Source organism: Heterocephalus glaber, unplaced genomic scaffold, assembly GCF_053883595.1.
Source record: "Heterocephalus glaber isolate CG9 unplaced genomic scaffold, H.glaber_assembly_v1.0 deba00001509, whole genome shotgun sequence".
In the NCBI taxonomy this organism is placed as follows: domain Eukaryota; kingdom Metazoa; phylum Chordata; class Mammalia; order Rodentia; family Bathyergidae; genus Heterocephalus; species Heterocephalus glaber.
The window spans coordinates 9,651,926-9,668,963 of NW_028258325.1; the positions used below are offsets into that span (position 1 = coordinate 9,651,926).

The 17,038-nt window shown below is 38.5% G+C and overlaps 1 long non-coding RNA gene across 2 annotated transcripts in view; it reads right to left on the reverse strand.

Moving 5' to 3' along the window:
• Positions 1 to 1,228: 1,228 nt before the first annotated feature.
• The window catches only part of LOC110349665 (uncharacterized), a 96,033-nt gene continuing 80,223 nt past the window's right edge, over positions 1,229 to 17,038 (reverse strand). For both annotated transcript variants that reach the window (XR_015441280.1, XR_015441278.1), the window contains one exon: positions 1,229 to 3,722. This is a non-coding gene — a long non-coding RNA (uncharacterized LOC110349665). The remainder of the gene's footprint in view (positions 3,723 to 17,038) is intronic.

A 17,038-nucleotide genomic window follows, 5' to 3' on the forward strand; every position in this document is an offset into this window, starting at 1 on the left:
TAAAGATGGGCCCCATGGAGCTGTGGCATTGGCTCAAGGGCAAACATACCTCCCTCAAAGGGATTCCAGGGTACTACCTTGTCTCAAACCTCTAACCTGGACAGAAAAGGGCAAATCACCTAAAAATCTGAACCATGAGTTAGCCTCCAATTAGGGTTGTTGTTCCAAATTTCAGTAACTGGGTGGCCTGAAAACCCCTACTGAAAATTTGGATTAAAGTATTCCCAGATTGGTATAGCAAATCTTCTCTGAAGGAATCCGGTTTCAAATCAGGCCTCTGGGATCAGGAATGAGAAAATAAAGCTTATCATCATTTCACTCATTCAGGCTTGTTGGAAGTCCAGGTAGAATACTAAATCAAGAAAAAGAACAGAAGTTATAATTTTCAAAAAAATGAAAGAACCAAACTCTCATTATGGACAGATGATACCATTGTCCACACAGAAAAAAACAGCAAATCTACAGATTAATCATTAGACTTGCTACATAATCAGATTTTTAAATTCAAATTAATATAAAAATGAATAAAGAATAGATTTAAGAAGAGAAATAATTTATAATGACATTATATATTAAATACCTAGACATAAAGGTAATAGGGAAGGAGGCTTTTGAAAATATTATAAAACTTCACTGAAAATACATTAAAGAACAAAACTTAAGCAGTGATATATGTGATTTTCATGGATAAGAAAACTCAGTAGTTAAATCATTTCAGTACAAATTATTTTACAATTCCATAAGATCATTGTAACTCAAAGACATTTGAACAGGTTATTGTTTAAGAAACTTGACAAGCTTACCCAAATATTTTGTATAAAAAAACAAAGCTCAAAAGTTACAAATACACTCCTGAGGATTAAAAATATGAGAATTTATCTTTCAAAGTATTATGCATTATTTCTGAGTTCTGGTAATTAAAACAGGCTGGTGTTGGGATATGCAGAGACAAATAAATACATGAGAAGAAAAAGGAAGCAAAAACCATAAGCTCACACATGCATAGATATTTGATCTATCACAGCCAGCATTGTAGATCAGTGGCAAAAGATAAACTATGCAATAAATGATCTTAGAGCAATTAGTTATTCATATGAGACAAAAATTAAATTTGACTTTTTTCTCACATAGTATACAAAAATCAGTTCCAGGTGGACTAAGTATTTAAATGTGAAAAGCAAAACTCTAAAGATTTCAGAATATAATATAAGAGAATATTTTTATGCCATCTCTATGGGAAGGGTTTCTAAACAAGAAATAGAATTCCAAATCATAAGGAAATGAATGATGCTTAGTAATATTAAGAACATCTGTTCATCCCAAAAGTGGTGCAGAAAATAAAATGACAAGCCACAAAGCAAGAGAAGATGTTTGGGAATGTATAATGATGAAATTTCTATCTACATTGTATATGATTATATTAATCAATAAATTAAAGACAAATATCAATAGAAAAATTGGGCCATGTCAATCAATAAAAGTAGAACCTTAATGGTCAAGATATACTGAACGATAGTCTTCTTTTCACAAAATATCAAAGAAATGCCAACCCAAGTCACCAAGAGGTACAATTTTTATCCAAGAAGTTGACAAATATTAAACACTGAGAATATCAAGTGCTGACTAGGATGTCAGATAACCATTGCCCTTAAACACTGAACATTTACTGGGATTGTAAATGGGTAAAGCAGCTTTGTAAAACAAGGGTATTGGCCTTTTTAGCTTAGGTTGAAAATGTTCAAACCTGGAGATTCATTGGTTTCACTCCCATGTATTTATCCTGATGACAATTTTGCCCAAGTACACCATGAGTTTATACAGTAATATTGATAAATGAACTGATAATAGGGAAAAATCATAAAGGAACCAACTGAAATATGGAATGCATAATTCCACCATATCTGTTCACTATTTGTGCATATTTATGTGGGAATAAATTATAACTGTATGAAAAGTACAGATACTTCACAGAATACAACATGGGATGAACAAAGCAAATATAAAAAGACTGATAGAAATGAGATTCCATTAAAATAAATACCAAGAGCAAGCAAAATTAACACTATTATTAAGAAATGAAAACATACATGATATATCAAATCATGTATATTTAGAAATCATGTAGAGATAAATAAGGAAATTTTTGACACAAAATCCACAGTTGTGGTTTCTCTAAAAAGAGTTGTGGTTGTGATGAGGGTGTGGATATGATGGATTTCAGGAAAATTTCATGGTGTCATATAGTGGTTTGTTTTACTGTTATTCTCTATAATGTATAGGTGTTTTATAATTAATGTTATATAGTCTGTATGTATCATATATAATTATAATTAATATGCTTTCAATATTTATTTTAAAGATGTTGAATAGTGAATGGATTCATTGCAGAACACTTTTCACTGGAAATCTTTAACTTACGAATTTTCTTTCACTAACTATGTGACTAATGATATTAATAACTGTAAAAGCTAAACCACTTCTATGATCCAGGTATTGAGTAAGTATATTATACAGTATGTATTATCTCATTTAGTTTTCACAATTATTTTCCCTTTTCACTAGAAAAGAAGAGCAGACACAAAGGCATAAGGTGCATCACAAAGGGTACATTACAAAGTTTCTAGACAGTGAAGTTCTCCCTGTTGCTCCTTTGAGCTCACCAAGCCTTACCTTCCAGTTTCCTACCCAATCTTAGATGTTCAATATGTACTCAGCAGTCAGTGGGCTGACTGTGTGATTCCTATTGCCAAGAAACTTGAATAATCGTCTCTATGACCTTTTAAGATGTAGCTTGACAGTGTAACCCCTGCAAATGCAAGCTGATAATTAATAAAACAAAAAAAATCAACAGGAAGGGTGTTAATCATCTTGGACACTCTAAGTCCACTCAGATGGGGAAGCCAGAACAATATAGAAATGTATGGAATGTTCTCCAAGAGGATTATTAAAGAATATCCAAGGCTACTATTGGGGGAAGGATTAGAGGGCACAAATAGATATAGAATTGTCCTGTGTAGCAGTCACTTTCTCTAGTCTCTCTCTCATTTTACTTTCATATCCATCCTACCAGGCCATATTTCATTTATTATTTATTTATTTAAATAAATTTATTTTTTTCTGTAAGATGAGAAAACTGAGCTTTGATATGCTTCCTAACTCATCCAGGGGCACCAATCTAGCAAGGATGAGACCAGCATCTGAATCCAGGTCTGTATATGTCCAGACTCATCTTTCCTCTGCCAGACCACATGAAGAAGGAAGTACAGTGCCTCCTCCACTCTGTTAGCCTCACCGGTGGGTACTAAGTGGAGGGTACTAAGGTAGCCCCATTGGCTTTGGCATAAAATAAACGGGTTTGAATCCTGGAAAGTTCATGCTTGATTTTAATAATTCTCATCCAGAAATTGTAATTAATAATAACAACAAAGCCAGTCTTTAAAAGATTGTCATGGTGATTCCTAAACCTACTAGAGATCTTGGCATCTACTTGACATTTAGGTATTTCTATGTGAAGCGTGTGTTCTCTTCCATCCTGCTTTTCTTTTGGTGAGAGATTAGTGAGCTGGACTTGGATTTTCCACTGAGCAGCTGAAGGGTTGTGGCAGGTTGACCCCTCTCCTCTGAGCTTCTGTTTCCTCAAATGCACGGGGCAGTAGATTGGAAGACCTTTGGAAGGACAGAGTCCCAAGGACCACAGTGGTCCAAGTTCAAACATCATCATCCTATGAAACAGTGAAAGCAGAGAGTGGGAAATGAATTTTTCTCAGTCTATTTTCTTCTGAAACAACAGGAATCCTAACCCTCACCACCCACCTCGCTGGGATCTGGGAAGGATTAATGAGACATAATGTGCAGTGCTCTGGTGAGAGCTATTACTGCCTTCCAGGGGGAAAATTCCCATTGTTGCCAGCAAACAAGACTGACAATTTGATGAGGTGTGAATATTTTTAGTGTAACAGTATGTAAACACAGCTTTTTTCATCCGAGTCATCACTTACGCATGCACCCTTATGCATTTTTATGAGGCCATTTCTTCATCGCTGTAAATATTCTGTTCCTGCCCTTTTCCAAGATCTCCAAGAATGTGCTGACTGGGGCCCCAGCCAAACCTCTAAGCTGATTCCAAGGAGCCCCACACTTTTTGGGAGAATGTTAATGGGCGTATTCACATTTTGTACCAATGTACTCGATTTCTCTCTGCCCCATACAAATTGCATCATGCAAGGCCAGAGGCAAAAGAGGACTGTTGGAGAAGGCTCAGCTATTTCTTAGTGATGAAAATATAGCAGCATCAGGGGCCAGGGATTTAGCTCAGTGGAGCCACAACTGCCTCCCAAGTGCAAGGTCCTGAGTTTGATCCCCAGTACCAAAAATAAATAAGTAAATAAAATTTTTAAAAATAGAGCAATATCAAGATAAAAGGAGGAAAAGGCAGGATTCCTGGCTCTAGTTTAGGTCACTGCCACCTTTGCTTATAGTAGAAAACAAGAAAGCCTGTCTGCAAATAAATACCTTTCCATAATCACATCCACTATTCATTCATTCATTCATCCATTCATTTAACAGGAGCTTAATGGGTACTGGATGCCAGATTCTGTGCCATGCACTAGGAAACAAAAGTGAATTCAACCTACCTCTACCTGTCATGGTGATCATATTTAGTGAACAGCTTGACAAAGGTAATGACAACTCAGTGGTAAGTGTGCTATGCACAGCTCATTCATCCCTCGGCTCATCCATCCCCTAAATTCCACATCCCTCTATAAACCTGAGAAAGATGCAGTCTGTCTCCTGTCTTCTCTGTATGGTACCATTGCCAACTGCTCCTGCACTTTGCTATCTACTCCACCTGTCACTCTGCAGCTGTCACATCTCAAACCTGAGGGTCATGACTGTATCAGCCCTAGTCTTCCCTTTCTGGACGGGCCTGGGCAGTAGAGTGAATGAGGGGCAGTTGAGCCATTGTTGTTGCCCTGCTGCTGCATTTCTACAGTATCACCACACCAAGATACACACACACATCCCATGCCACTGAAGAATGACTTCCGCAGGGAAGTGAGAATGTAAGTCTAAAAATAGCTCTAAAAGTAGTAAATCCTGCCACATCTGCAGCCAAAACATCCTCAACCCAACCACTTTTCATTGCCAATGATGTCACTCTAATCACAGCAACTCACAATAATCTGTAATTTGACTAAGGCAATAGATTCCTAATTGATTTCCCAGAGTCTATCTCTCCTACCACCAAAATCCATTCTCTCTCAACCACCACTTTGTAAAAAATGAGATCATGCATTGTATTTATTGCACAAACCCTACAATACTTCTGTTAACACTTAAAATCCAGAGCCTTCACAATGGTCTTTATGATACAGTTCTTCCTGTCCTGCTTTATTATCTCTCTCACTTTTCACCTCCTTACTCTCTGGATCAAAACTACATGGTCCGCTTTCTGTGCCCTGAAGGTGCTCAGCTCGTTTTCACACCTTGGGGTTTATGCATTTGCTATTTTTTTCTCACCAGAATCTACTACTTCAAGGTTTTTGCTTTGCTGGCACTTTTATGTCATGTTTCTGGTCAAATTCTCCTTCTCACAAACTACCCAAATTATCTTCTACCACATGAGGTGCTCTCTAAAAATACCCATTTGTATCTCTTGTATAACTACTATCATGGACTGAAATCACTGTGCACAGCTTTTAGCACTTGTACTTTTTGTGTATCTTGTCTGACCACATTTCTAAGCCCCAGTAGGAAAAATATCTGACTGCCCTATCTACTTCCTATCCCAACACTCACCACAATGCCTTCCAAGAGCTCTGACCAAAATAAAGGGAATGAGTGTCCTAAAAATACAAAAGGAATCATAAGAAATATTGACTGCTCACATTTCTCAGATTATTAATCAATCTATAGCCTCCCACTCCACAAATGCCACATTCTTCCAAGACCCTCAGTGGTGATGACTAAACTTTTCCCACAAGAATTGGTCAGGATCTAGAATCCATACCCTGCTAGTGCCTAACCCTTTGCTCTACCCCCAGGCACTTCAGGATACCCAGAATCATCCAGCAGTACATCTCTCAAAGTCTAAGTGTTTCAATCCAATGTTTCAGTAAGACATTCCAAGCTGGGCTCTGATTCTTACATTTATGTTCACCCCCTTCAAATTCTCTTCTCATGAGAAAGGTATAAATGCTATGGTCTGAATATGTGTGTTTTTCCAAAATTCATATGGTTAAACCCTATTTACCCAGTCATAATATCACCTTTGGGGAGGTGATTCATTCAAGAGAGTGGATCCCTTATAGATGGGATTAGTGCTTCCATAAAAGATGCTGAAGAGATACTCTGCCTCTTCCACTGGAGGAGGACTCAGTGAGGACAGAGGAGGCCTCCAGGTCGGCATGCCTTGGCTCCCAGCCCAGAGGAGATTTCCAGGTCAGTGTGCCACAGCTCCCAGGCAGGAAGAGGCTTCTGGGTAGGTGTGTCCCAGCTCCCAGCACAGAGGAGGCCTCCGGGTCAGCGTGCCACAGCTCCCAGCGAAGAGACTTCCAGGTTGGCACATCATGGCTCCTAGTGTAAAGGAGGCTTCTGGGTAGGTGTGCTGTGGCTCCCAGCACAGAGGAGGTGAGCCTTGCAGGCAGCAGGAACAACACCCCCCCCCCAGCGTCAAAATGAGAAGACAGGTAAACAAGCCTCAAAACCAGATTTCCAGATCACCTACAGCAACCCCAAAGGGAAACGAGATGGAACACTCTGATACTCAACCACCTGGAGTCCCTGAACTAGCAATGAAACTGGATCTGGAAAATATGAAATCAGAAATAATCTCTCACATAACAGCAAAGAGTGTGCCCATAGTGCAAGACATGATTAATAAATCTAGAGAGGATACAGATAAAAAAAATAGAGGAGCTGAGGAACATGATGGAATGACAACATAGCAAACAAATGGAATCCATAAAACAGATGCAAAGAGATTGCCAGGAGATTAAAAACTCCACTGAAAGTCTATGCAGCAGAATGAGCCAATGTGAAGACAGAATTTCAGATATGGAAGATTAGATTACAATTAGTGACCAGGAAAAGACAAAATTCTTTAAAATTTTAAGGGACCATGAGAAATCAATCCAGCACCTGCTAGATGATGCAAAGAAAAATAACATAAGACTGATCAGAGTCAATGAAGAAACAGGAAAGAGTGCAGGTGACATAAAAAAACTGTTTACAGAAGTGATGGCAGAAAACTTCCCAAGCAAAAGAAAAGAATTTGACATACAGATAAGTGAGACATATAGGACTCCAACTAGCCTTGATCAAAAAAAACTACACATAGGCATATAATTGTTAAGATTCCAGAAACCCAACAGAAGAACAAAATTCTACAAGTAGTGAGAGAAAAGAAACAAATCATACAAAGGAAAGCCCATCAGAATCACAGCAGACTTCTCAGTGCAAACCCTCAAGGCAAGAAGAGCTTGGAGTGATGTGTTTCAAGCCCTAAAGGAAAACAACCTCCAACCCAGATTGATGTACCCTGCAAAACTATCTTTCAAAATTGATGGTGAAATAAGATACTTTCGTGACAAAGAGCACCCTAGGAACTTCGTGAATACCAAACCAACACTCCAAAAATTTTAGACAAAATCCTAGGAAAAGACAATGAGGATCACAACCCCAGGAAGCCCAGCAGAATGAATCCACCGGGCATGAAAAGAAATTAAAAGCAAAGGGGGTGGATCAAACAAAAAGAAAAAGTCATGACAATGATAACTCAATATGTATGAGTTATAGACATCAATGTTAATGGTCTCAACTCACCAATCAAAAGAAATAGACTGGCAGAATGGGTCAAGAAGCAAGATCCAACAATATGATGCATACAAGAAACACTCTTAATTCATAAAGAAACTCATAGACTGAAAGTTAAAGGGTGGAAAACAATACTCCATGTGACGGGAACCCGAAAAAAAGCAGCAGTAGCTATCCTCTTTGCAGATCAAGTGGATTTCAAACCAGCACTGACTAAGAGAGACAAAGAAGGACACTATACCCTTGTAAAGGGAACAATCCAAGAGGAAGAGATGACAATCATAAATATCTATGCACCAAACACTAGTGCACCCAACTATATAAAGAAATACTAATGGACAAGAAATATAATGACAATAATGTCATTATATTGTACACATAAGATGTACCAACAAAAGGATATACCAAAAAAGAGGAGGACTCAGTGAGCAGGTGGCCACTTGCAACCCTTCACCAGAAACCAAATCAGCTGGTACCTTGATTTTTTTACTCTCCAGCCTGAAAAAAGTGTGAAAAATTCTCATAAACAACCAAAACAGAGTAAGATACCCTTCTATTCTACTTAATCATCAAATGAGTAGATATTAAAGAAAATACACAACCATGCATACCTTGCAGGGATAAGGATTAGTTTTCAAGAACAGTGTAGCGTAAAGCCATCTTAGATGAGGGAAGACATTTTTCTGGCAGCAATTATATCAGCACAGTTGTCAGGTCCCCTATTTGTTTTAACATCTTCTACAGTGAGAAGCACAATAGCCACGTCATTTTAGACCATGTCCTGGGTCATTAGTGATTTATGTACAACAAAGTTCAGTAGAAAACTGTCTATTTCCATTGACCAGCAGTTAGCTGCCAACAGGCTAATAGAATGTTCAAGGTCACTTCTTTGGCAGACTATCCTCTGGAGGTCTGAGACCCAGAAGAGGGACAGTGAATTTGTCCAAGCTAAGGGAGGGAGTTGTTTTCCCAGGGAAGGTTCCTCCTAGCTTAACTGCTGAGTGGAGGGACCAGGATGTAGCACGGGAATGAAGGCTGGGGGCACAGGAGAGGGAGCTGGAGGTTGGAGGAGGCTTCCTAAGCAGGTGATGCCAGAGTCAGCCCTACATGGTGAGGTTCAGTTTCCACGTAAGAAAGGAATAAGAGAACTTCAGTGAATATCAGTATGGACGAACGCCTGCAGGCAAGTGAGAGAATAAAACATTCTGGGAAGCCAGAGGATTCCACGAAATTGAAGCATAGGGAGGCTAAGGGGAGAGCATCTGCTGAGGTCACTGTGCACACTTCTCTGGAAGCAAAACTGGATGGTTTTCCCAAATTTATTTTTTATTGCTACATGTTTGCAGTACGCGATGATTGTATACATCGTGGGGGATTTGTGCGTGTGCATAACACGTACAAATTCTTTTTTATTTTTTGTCCCTTTCTCCTTCCTTCCTTTCAAACCTTCCTCCCTTTCCCATTTTCAAAAGCTTTGTTTCCATCTTTTCCTTCGATTTTTTCTTTAAATCCTTTTTCCCTTCCTCCCCTCCCCTTTCCCCCATCTTTAAGCAGAGAAGAACAGAGGTAGACATCCTGGATTTTATTTTAATACCAAAGCTTTGTTAGACTGATACCTCTGCTGTGGAAGGGATCAGACCAGCCCTGTTCTTCCAGGGCATGATCAGAGCCCTGAGTAATCATCACCAGGTACCAGATTTCTAAGAACAGCAGCCACAGATCAATACCTGAAAAACAAGTTTGTGTTTTCTATGATAACTGAAGTTCCCAATAATTAAAGTAAGCAAATGCTGCTTATGTAATGGGTTATTAATGAGACTGGCTGCACTTCTGAATGTCTTGTTGAAATAGATCTTGATATTTAGAGGGGATTTGTGGTGTCAGAGGTGACTTTTTCTGCCTTATGCATGACTGTTGATCCCTATCCAAAACAAATTGAAGGCTGTGGGCTAATATTTAGATGATAAACCTGGCATTTTCATTTTTGAGATTATTAATCATTGGCTGCAAAACAGTTTATGCTTAAAACATACAGCCTATGTGTATTCTCCACATTCTCCTTCCAAGGCTTCTAAATAGTATGGGTGTTGAGCCACACTCTTCCCAACAATGTTCTCAGCAAGCCTGGAGAGAAGGGATCGGGATTTAGTTCTTCTAACCTGTCTACAGGTTAATTAAGACAGCTTTGTTGTACAAATAGGAAAAAACAGTAATAACAAATAGAGTATCAATTGCTGAATGTTAGAAACCCTGACACATAGAAGATCCAAAGCCCATGTTTGCATACAGGTCTGCTCCTGGGTGTGTTTGCTTCATTGGACAAACTTCTTAAACTCTCTGGGGTCTAATGGGCTGCATGACTGAAGGTAATGTGAAGCCTTCTTTCAAGTCTGAAAGTGGGTATTAATATTGCTGATATCATCACTATCATTATATTATTACGTTAAAAATTAAGAATTATTATGGAGGCCAGTTTTATAGCATTTGTGATATCCTAAGCAGGAATTTGGGATTTGTTTCATTTTATCTTTAGTGGGTGTGTTAGTCTCTTTTGTGTTGCTACAACAAAATACCCTGGACTGGGAAATATATAAAGAATAGAAATTTATTTCTTACAGTTCCGGCAGCTGGGAAGTCCAGACTTAGATTTCAACACAAAATAAATTTGTTTAGTATAAACTAAATAAAATGAAATAGTCATCCAAAATAAAAACTTTTCCAAACCTGCCAACAGAAGTACCTGCCTTCATCCTCCTCGCTTTCTTCTTCTTGTCGAGACATGTTAACTGGCTCTCAGGTGCTGGAGACAGGATGGGCCCCACTGTGGACATGGTTCTCATGGAGCATCCACTGCCCACATAACCATAGAAGTGTCTCACAGAACATTTTAGTGAGTGTGTGAAGGAAAAGTACTAGGAAAATGCAGGACACCGTAATGTGACCTCTTCTGGGAAGTCAGGGAAATATTTTGTTATGAAAACTACTTAAACCTCAACAAATACAAAGATTATTTATGTGCCTGTGGTTTGCGTGTGTGTATGTGTGTGTAACACTTCCAGGAAAGTGTGACATCACATATAAATACCACAAGGTAGAGGAACTATGCTCTTAAACACTGAAAGAATCAAGCACTACTTAAAAAATGTTTAACAAGCACTTATTTTGTTCTAGAACTTTCAGCCAATAAGATTGCAAAAATAAATGTCTCTAATCTTAAAAATGCATAATAATAATAATAATCAGTATACTGAACAGTTATGAGAAATTGAGATGCAACAGACATACTATGCTCTCATCGTAGGGCAGATAGTGCTATAAGGATATTACTCAGTGCATTATTTCATTTTTGTGACAACTGTATAAAAGAAATTTCATTTTTAATTTCAACATTATAAATGAGAATACCAAGGCTCAGGGATATAAAGTAAATGGTCCATGCTGGGACAAATGGTAAATGATGAATATTAAATATAATCACAGAAATATAATTTGAAGATAGCCCAGCAGCATGGAACATATTTTCATTTACAAACAAAGTACTTATAATCTATTATGTGCCAAGGATACTTGTTCTAAACATTGTCTTCAAGCTTACACTCTCAATTCTAGTGAAGGACATAGTGGGAGGGGTAGCAGAAAGGAAAGAAGGCAATGGAATTAATATGAGAAAATGAAAAAATAGAAACAAAGTCTTTGTAAATAGGGAGGGATGGAGGGGTTGAAGGGAGGGCAGGAGAATGGGGACAAAATAAGAACCAAGATACATCATGTAAAGGTACAAGTTCCCAATGATGAATGTCATTATATTGTTTACCTAAAATGTACCAATAAAATTAATTTTTAAAAGGACACAGAAAATAAGATAACACATTAATATTCTAATTACTTCAATTTTAGCTAGAATTTAAATGCAATAAAAATACATACACCATTAAGTGTGAAATTAAATATTTTGACATATAAATAAGGTTGCAAAAATACCACTACACTCATGATTTAGAACATTTCTATTGTCCAAAAAAGGAAACTCATCTCCGTCTGCCCAGAATTTCTCCAGGTCCTAGCCACCAGTGATCTGCTTTGTCATTAGAGCTTCAATCCTTTCCTTGGTTTGGGGGAATTTTGAATAAACAAAATTGTACAGTGCATAATCTTTCTGTCTAGCTTCTTTTTCTTAGCATAATGATTTTGAGCTCTATCCATGTTGCATGTATCACTAGTTTCTTCAATAATGAGCAGTTCCAATTGGATAAAGACAAATTTTATTTTTCTGTTCACCAGATGATGGATATTTGAGTTGTGTCCAGTTTCCTGTTACTATAAATACAACTATTATGAATAGAAAAATATTATATTTGTGTTTTCATTTCTCTTAAGCAAATAACCTTAGAGTGGGGCCTTGGGGTTGCATAGTAGATGTACATTTTACTGAAGAAATGTTGTGGCTGTGTCTAGATGTCCCCCAAGGCCTCATGCAGTCATAAGTGGCTTTTTCAGAGGTCGCTGGATCTAGAGTGTGTGATGTTGGGATTAAGGACGTATGATTAATAAATTAGTCCACTGATTGGTTTGGCACCCACTCTAAGCCAGGTAGCCTAGACTGAATGTAAGGGAGGCAGAAAGAAGCTGCTATTGTCAATTGCTTGCTTTTGCTGGCTTCTGCCTGCCATGGACTGTTTCTCCTCTGTGATGCCCCTCTGCCATGGGCCACCCTGCCTCAGAGCCAGTCAACAATGAACTGCAACCTCTACAAACTGTGAGCTAAATAAGACTTTTCTCTTTTAACTTTGAGTGTCTGGTGTTTTGCCTCAATGAGAAAAGTAACTAAGATATAAATATATACACATATCCACATATTTACATATATATGATATATAGGTATCACTCATTTATTGACTTGTTTAAGAACTCTTTAAACTTATGACTCACCACTCACACTTAGAACCCATCTTATTTTCTGGTACAGTTCCAGGCATCTTGTTGATAGAGCCTCAGTGTTTGTTTGTGCAGTACACTTTGTTTATATAGTACTATAATTTTTGCTGTTTGTACTGTACAGTATAATACTATAGATTTATGTTCTGTTATAGATTACAGTACTGTGTGTAAGAGTTATGCAAATAAAACCAGTCATTAAGTTGGAAGTTTCCTTTGACCATTTCTTTGTTCTGAATATTGTAAAGTACATACTACATACAATTACTCATTTATTAACCAATTCAAACAGTGATCTAGTTCCAGGTCTATGACTTGGTCATTAAACCCAGAATGTCTGTATTACACATGCATACATATCTAGGAAGTAGAGAGAAAAGTAAAGCTGAAAAAGGCTAGGTGAGAGGGTGAGAGGTGGAATTGTTTTAATTTTTAATGGGATATTGAAGGAAGGCTGTACTAAGAAGGTAAAGGTTGGGCAAGGTGACAGACAACAAAGCAAGTGATGTGTTTGTGTCTGGAAAGAGAATTGCAGACAGAAGCAACTCTACAGACAACAAAATACTTGAGGATGGAATATTCTCAGCTAACTAAGAAGGCTAGCATGGCTGGAGCAAAGTGAGCAACTGGAGAAAATGAGGTCAGAGAGATGAAGGAAGAGATCAAAGGTCTCAGAGGTTAGCTCAGGAGCAGAGAGGGAGCTAAAGCCACCATTGCATTTTGAGCAGAGGATCAGTGTGAGCAGGTGCCCATGTGAAAGGTTTGCCCTAGCTGCCCTACTGAATGGAAGAACAGAATAGAAGATGGCATAACAGCTGACAAGCTCTTGCAGTGATTTGAGAGATAAATAACTCAGGTGACAGTGGTTGCATTCTGTGCATATTTTCAAAGTGTAGCCACCAGGATTTGCTGAGGAATTAAACGCTTCAAGTGATTTATGCTTGAAATTTGGGGCATAGGTAACTAGAAAGAGTTACTGTTGACTGAGATAGAGAAGCCAGCAGGTGGAGCACGTTTAGGGAATGAGACATGGAATTCAGTGTTAGATGGATTTATTTGGTGCCTTCAGCATCTGCTTGTTGCATCTGCCTGGCTTTCCAGTTCCATGGCTGCTTGCCAGGAACTCTCATCCTCTGCCTACAGTGTCTGCCCCAAGGGTGTGGTTCCCATGGCCACACCCTGGATCTTACAATCTTACCATCTTTTCACCTGGCATGCTCCATATCACCTTGGTCCCAAGAAAGTTCAACTCTCTGCTATTTTGCTACTGCACCCAAGTACCAAAATACAGCAAGTAAAAACTTCACAAGCCTCTCTTTAGACTCATGAGTACAACGCTAACTTATAGCCTTCATAAATTTACTTTATTTCTCTGTGGGATGACTATTTTATATCTACCCAGATCTTTTCAAAAATATTAATTCTCCCTTCCCACCATGCTCATTTGGTGACTGCATATCTCATTAAACTGAGAAAGCATTTACAAGTGTATTTTCATTTAAATGTGTCCACATCTTCTTAAAACCGAGTCCACTACCTTGTCTCTATCTGTAACTGTGTTTTGGCTCACATCTTCTTAAAGTGGATACACATCCCTGTTCCTCTCTGCCTTCATTCATTTTCTGCTTCTATAACAGAATAGAAGACCAGGCAATTATATAAGTGACCAGGCAATTTATAAATTGTAGAAGTTTATTGGCTCACACTTGAGAGGCCCAAGGACATCTCACTGGTCTCTGGCAGGGGCTTTCATACTACTTCATCCATGGAAAAGGGGAAGTGAACTTGGGAGGCAGAGAGAGGAAGGATGTGTGTGAACTTTTTCTTTTATTAAGCATCTACTCCCATCATAACTAGCCCATTCCTGTAATATGGCATCAATCCACTCATAAAAGCAGAACCCTGCTAACCTCATCACCTCTAAAGACACCATATCTTAATACTATAATAATGATAGTTAAATTTCAGTATTAGTCTTGGAGGGTACATTCAACCCATAGCACTATATTGAAGTTAGTTCCTTGATCTGGAGTCTGTCTTCTCTTACATATTAAAGGATTGTTCTTCTACAATTATGTTTTTTCTCACCACCTGAATCTTTCCCCTACCACTCCACCTCCTGGACTAGTCACTCAGCATTCAGATGTGTCATAACAAAACCCATCATTAATCTTCCCTCATTCTATTTAACCACTTCCCTATTTCTTTGCTTCCACTAAAAATACAGCTCCTCAAAAGAGTTTTCCAGGTATGAATCCAGTTTCTTACCTTTATTCTCCTTTTAGCCCACTTTAGGTAAATATGCTTTCAAAATTATTAACAACTTCAATACTGTGCTCTTCAGTGGCCAATTTTCTTCCTCATCTGACTCAAAAATCTCTTAGCCATTTGATACAGTTGTTTCTCCCTCTCACTTTAACTATTTTTTTCCTTGAGGTTTCTAAGGTGACACCATTTTCTACTGTTTCCTCCTACCTTGAGGTGATATTATTTCCTTCTCTTTCTGGGGTCCTTTGGATTGTCGAAGGACACAATGCTCAGAGTCCTTCTCTGGGCTCTCCTCAATGGTATTCCCATCCTGCACTCATGATGACAAGCAGTATCTGTATAATGAATCTCAACAAGCACTAGGTGTCTGCAACCAGATGTCTAGTAGGCATGTCAGTCTCAAGAAAGTCATGAACAGATCTCTTCATTTCCAACCAGTGCTATCACTACCCCCAAACACACTCTTGTGCTCACAGTTCTTCTGTAATAAATGACAAACATACAAAATACCACAGACCGAGTGGCTTAAACAAGACAGATTTATTTTCCTCCTGATTGTAAAGGCTAGTCAACTAGGATGAGGTACAGGCAGGTTTCATTTCTTTTTCTCTGAAGCTGCAGATGGCTGCTATCACTGCATCTTTATAGGATCATCCTTTGATGTACACATGGATTTTTGTGTCTTCCCAAGTGTACGACTTTTTTCCTTATATAAGGATATAATCACATGGGATTAGCATTTATCCTAAGAACTTTATTTTAACTTAAACACCTATTGAAAGACCTGATCTTCAAATATGGCCACATCCTGTGGTACTGGAGTTAGGATTTTAACATGTGAATTAGAGATGAGGACACAAAGTTCAACCAACTTGCTCAGCTCAAAACTACAGATACAGTCCCATGTAAGAGTCATTCTCATCCCTGGGAAGTGATAACTGACATATAATCTAAAGGATGAGAGGTTGGATTTGGCTGAAGGTTTCAGGGAATTTTTGTCTCTAAGGTAGGAACATCATGGCAGAAAGTATGGTGGAATAAATCTGCTCACTTCATGGTGGTGGGGTAGCAGAGCAGGGGGCCAGTGCCAAAGAGATGAGGATGAACAGAATAGACCTCAAAGCCACACCTCCACGACCCACTCAAATGCACCAAGAAATATTTTCCACCAATCCCCTGAGAAGATCCCAAAACAATCAAACTGACACTCCACCCTAGCAGCCATGCCACATCCCTCTGTTCCCCCACTTCATATCAATAAACTCTGATCTAGCTTTCAGCATATGTCAAATATGAGCACATATAACCTCCACTTCTAGAACCCAAGTATTGGCCATACTCCTCACTCCTCTGGATATTTGCCACTAGTCTCTTCCCTTTACTCTTACCCATGTGCCCACATTTGCTCACAGTGTAGCTAGAGGGAAAAGCAATGAATTCATATCTTCAGTGGCTTTCCAATGCATTGAGAATGAAATCCATGGCCCTTACCATAGCTCATGTGCCCCAATGCCTCCCTTCATGTTAGTCGTCATTACGTGTCTCTTTGATGAGTATCCTCCAGCCACACTAGATTTCTTGCTAACTTTTATATAAAACAATTTACAGCCATGTGCCAGATCATGACAAGTCCATCAATAACAGGCCACATATACAATGGTTAGTCCATAAGATTATATGAGAGCTGAAAAATTCCTGGTGCCTAGTGACATCGTGGCTGTCATGATGCTGTAATGCAACACACTACTCATGTCTTTATTGATGATCCTGGAATAAACAATCTTACTGGCTACTTACTGTTTGCTGCCAGTTGTATTGAAGGGTAGCACATATAATTATGTAGCATATACAATACTAGACAATAACTGTGAACACCTATGTTACTGGCTTATATATGCATTACACTATATTTTTTATTGTTGTTTTAGAGTGTACTCCTTTTGCTTACAGAAATGTTTACTGTAAAAGAGTGTACCATGTTATACTGACAACAGTAGAGAAAACATTTTTTGAGGATTTG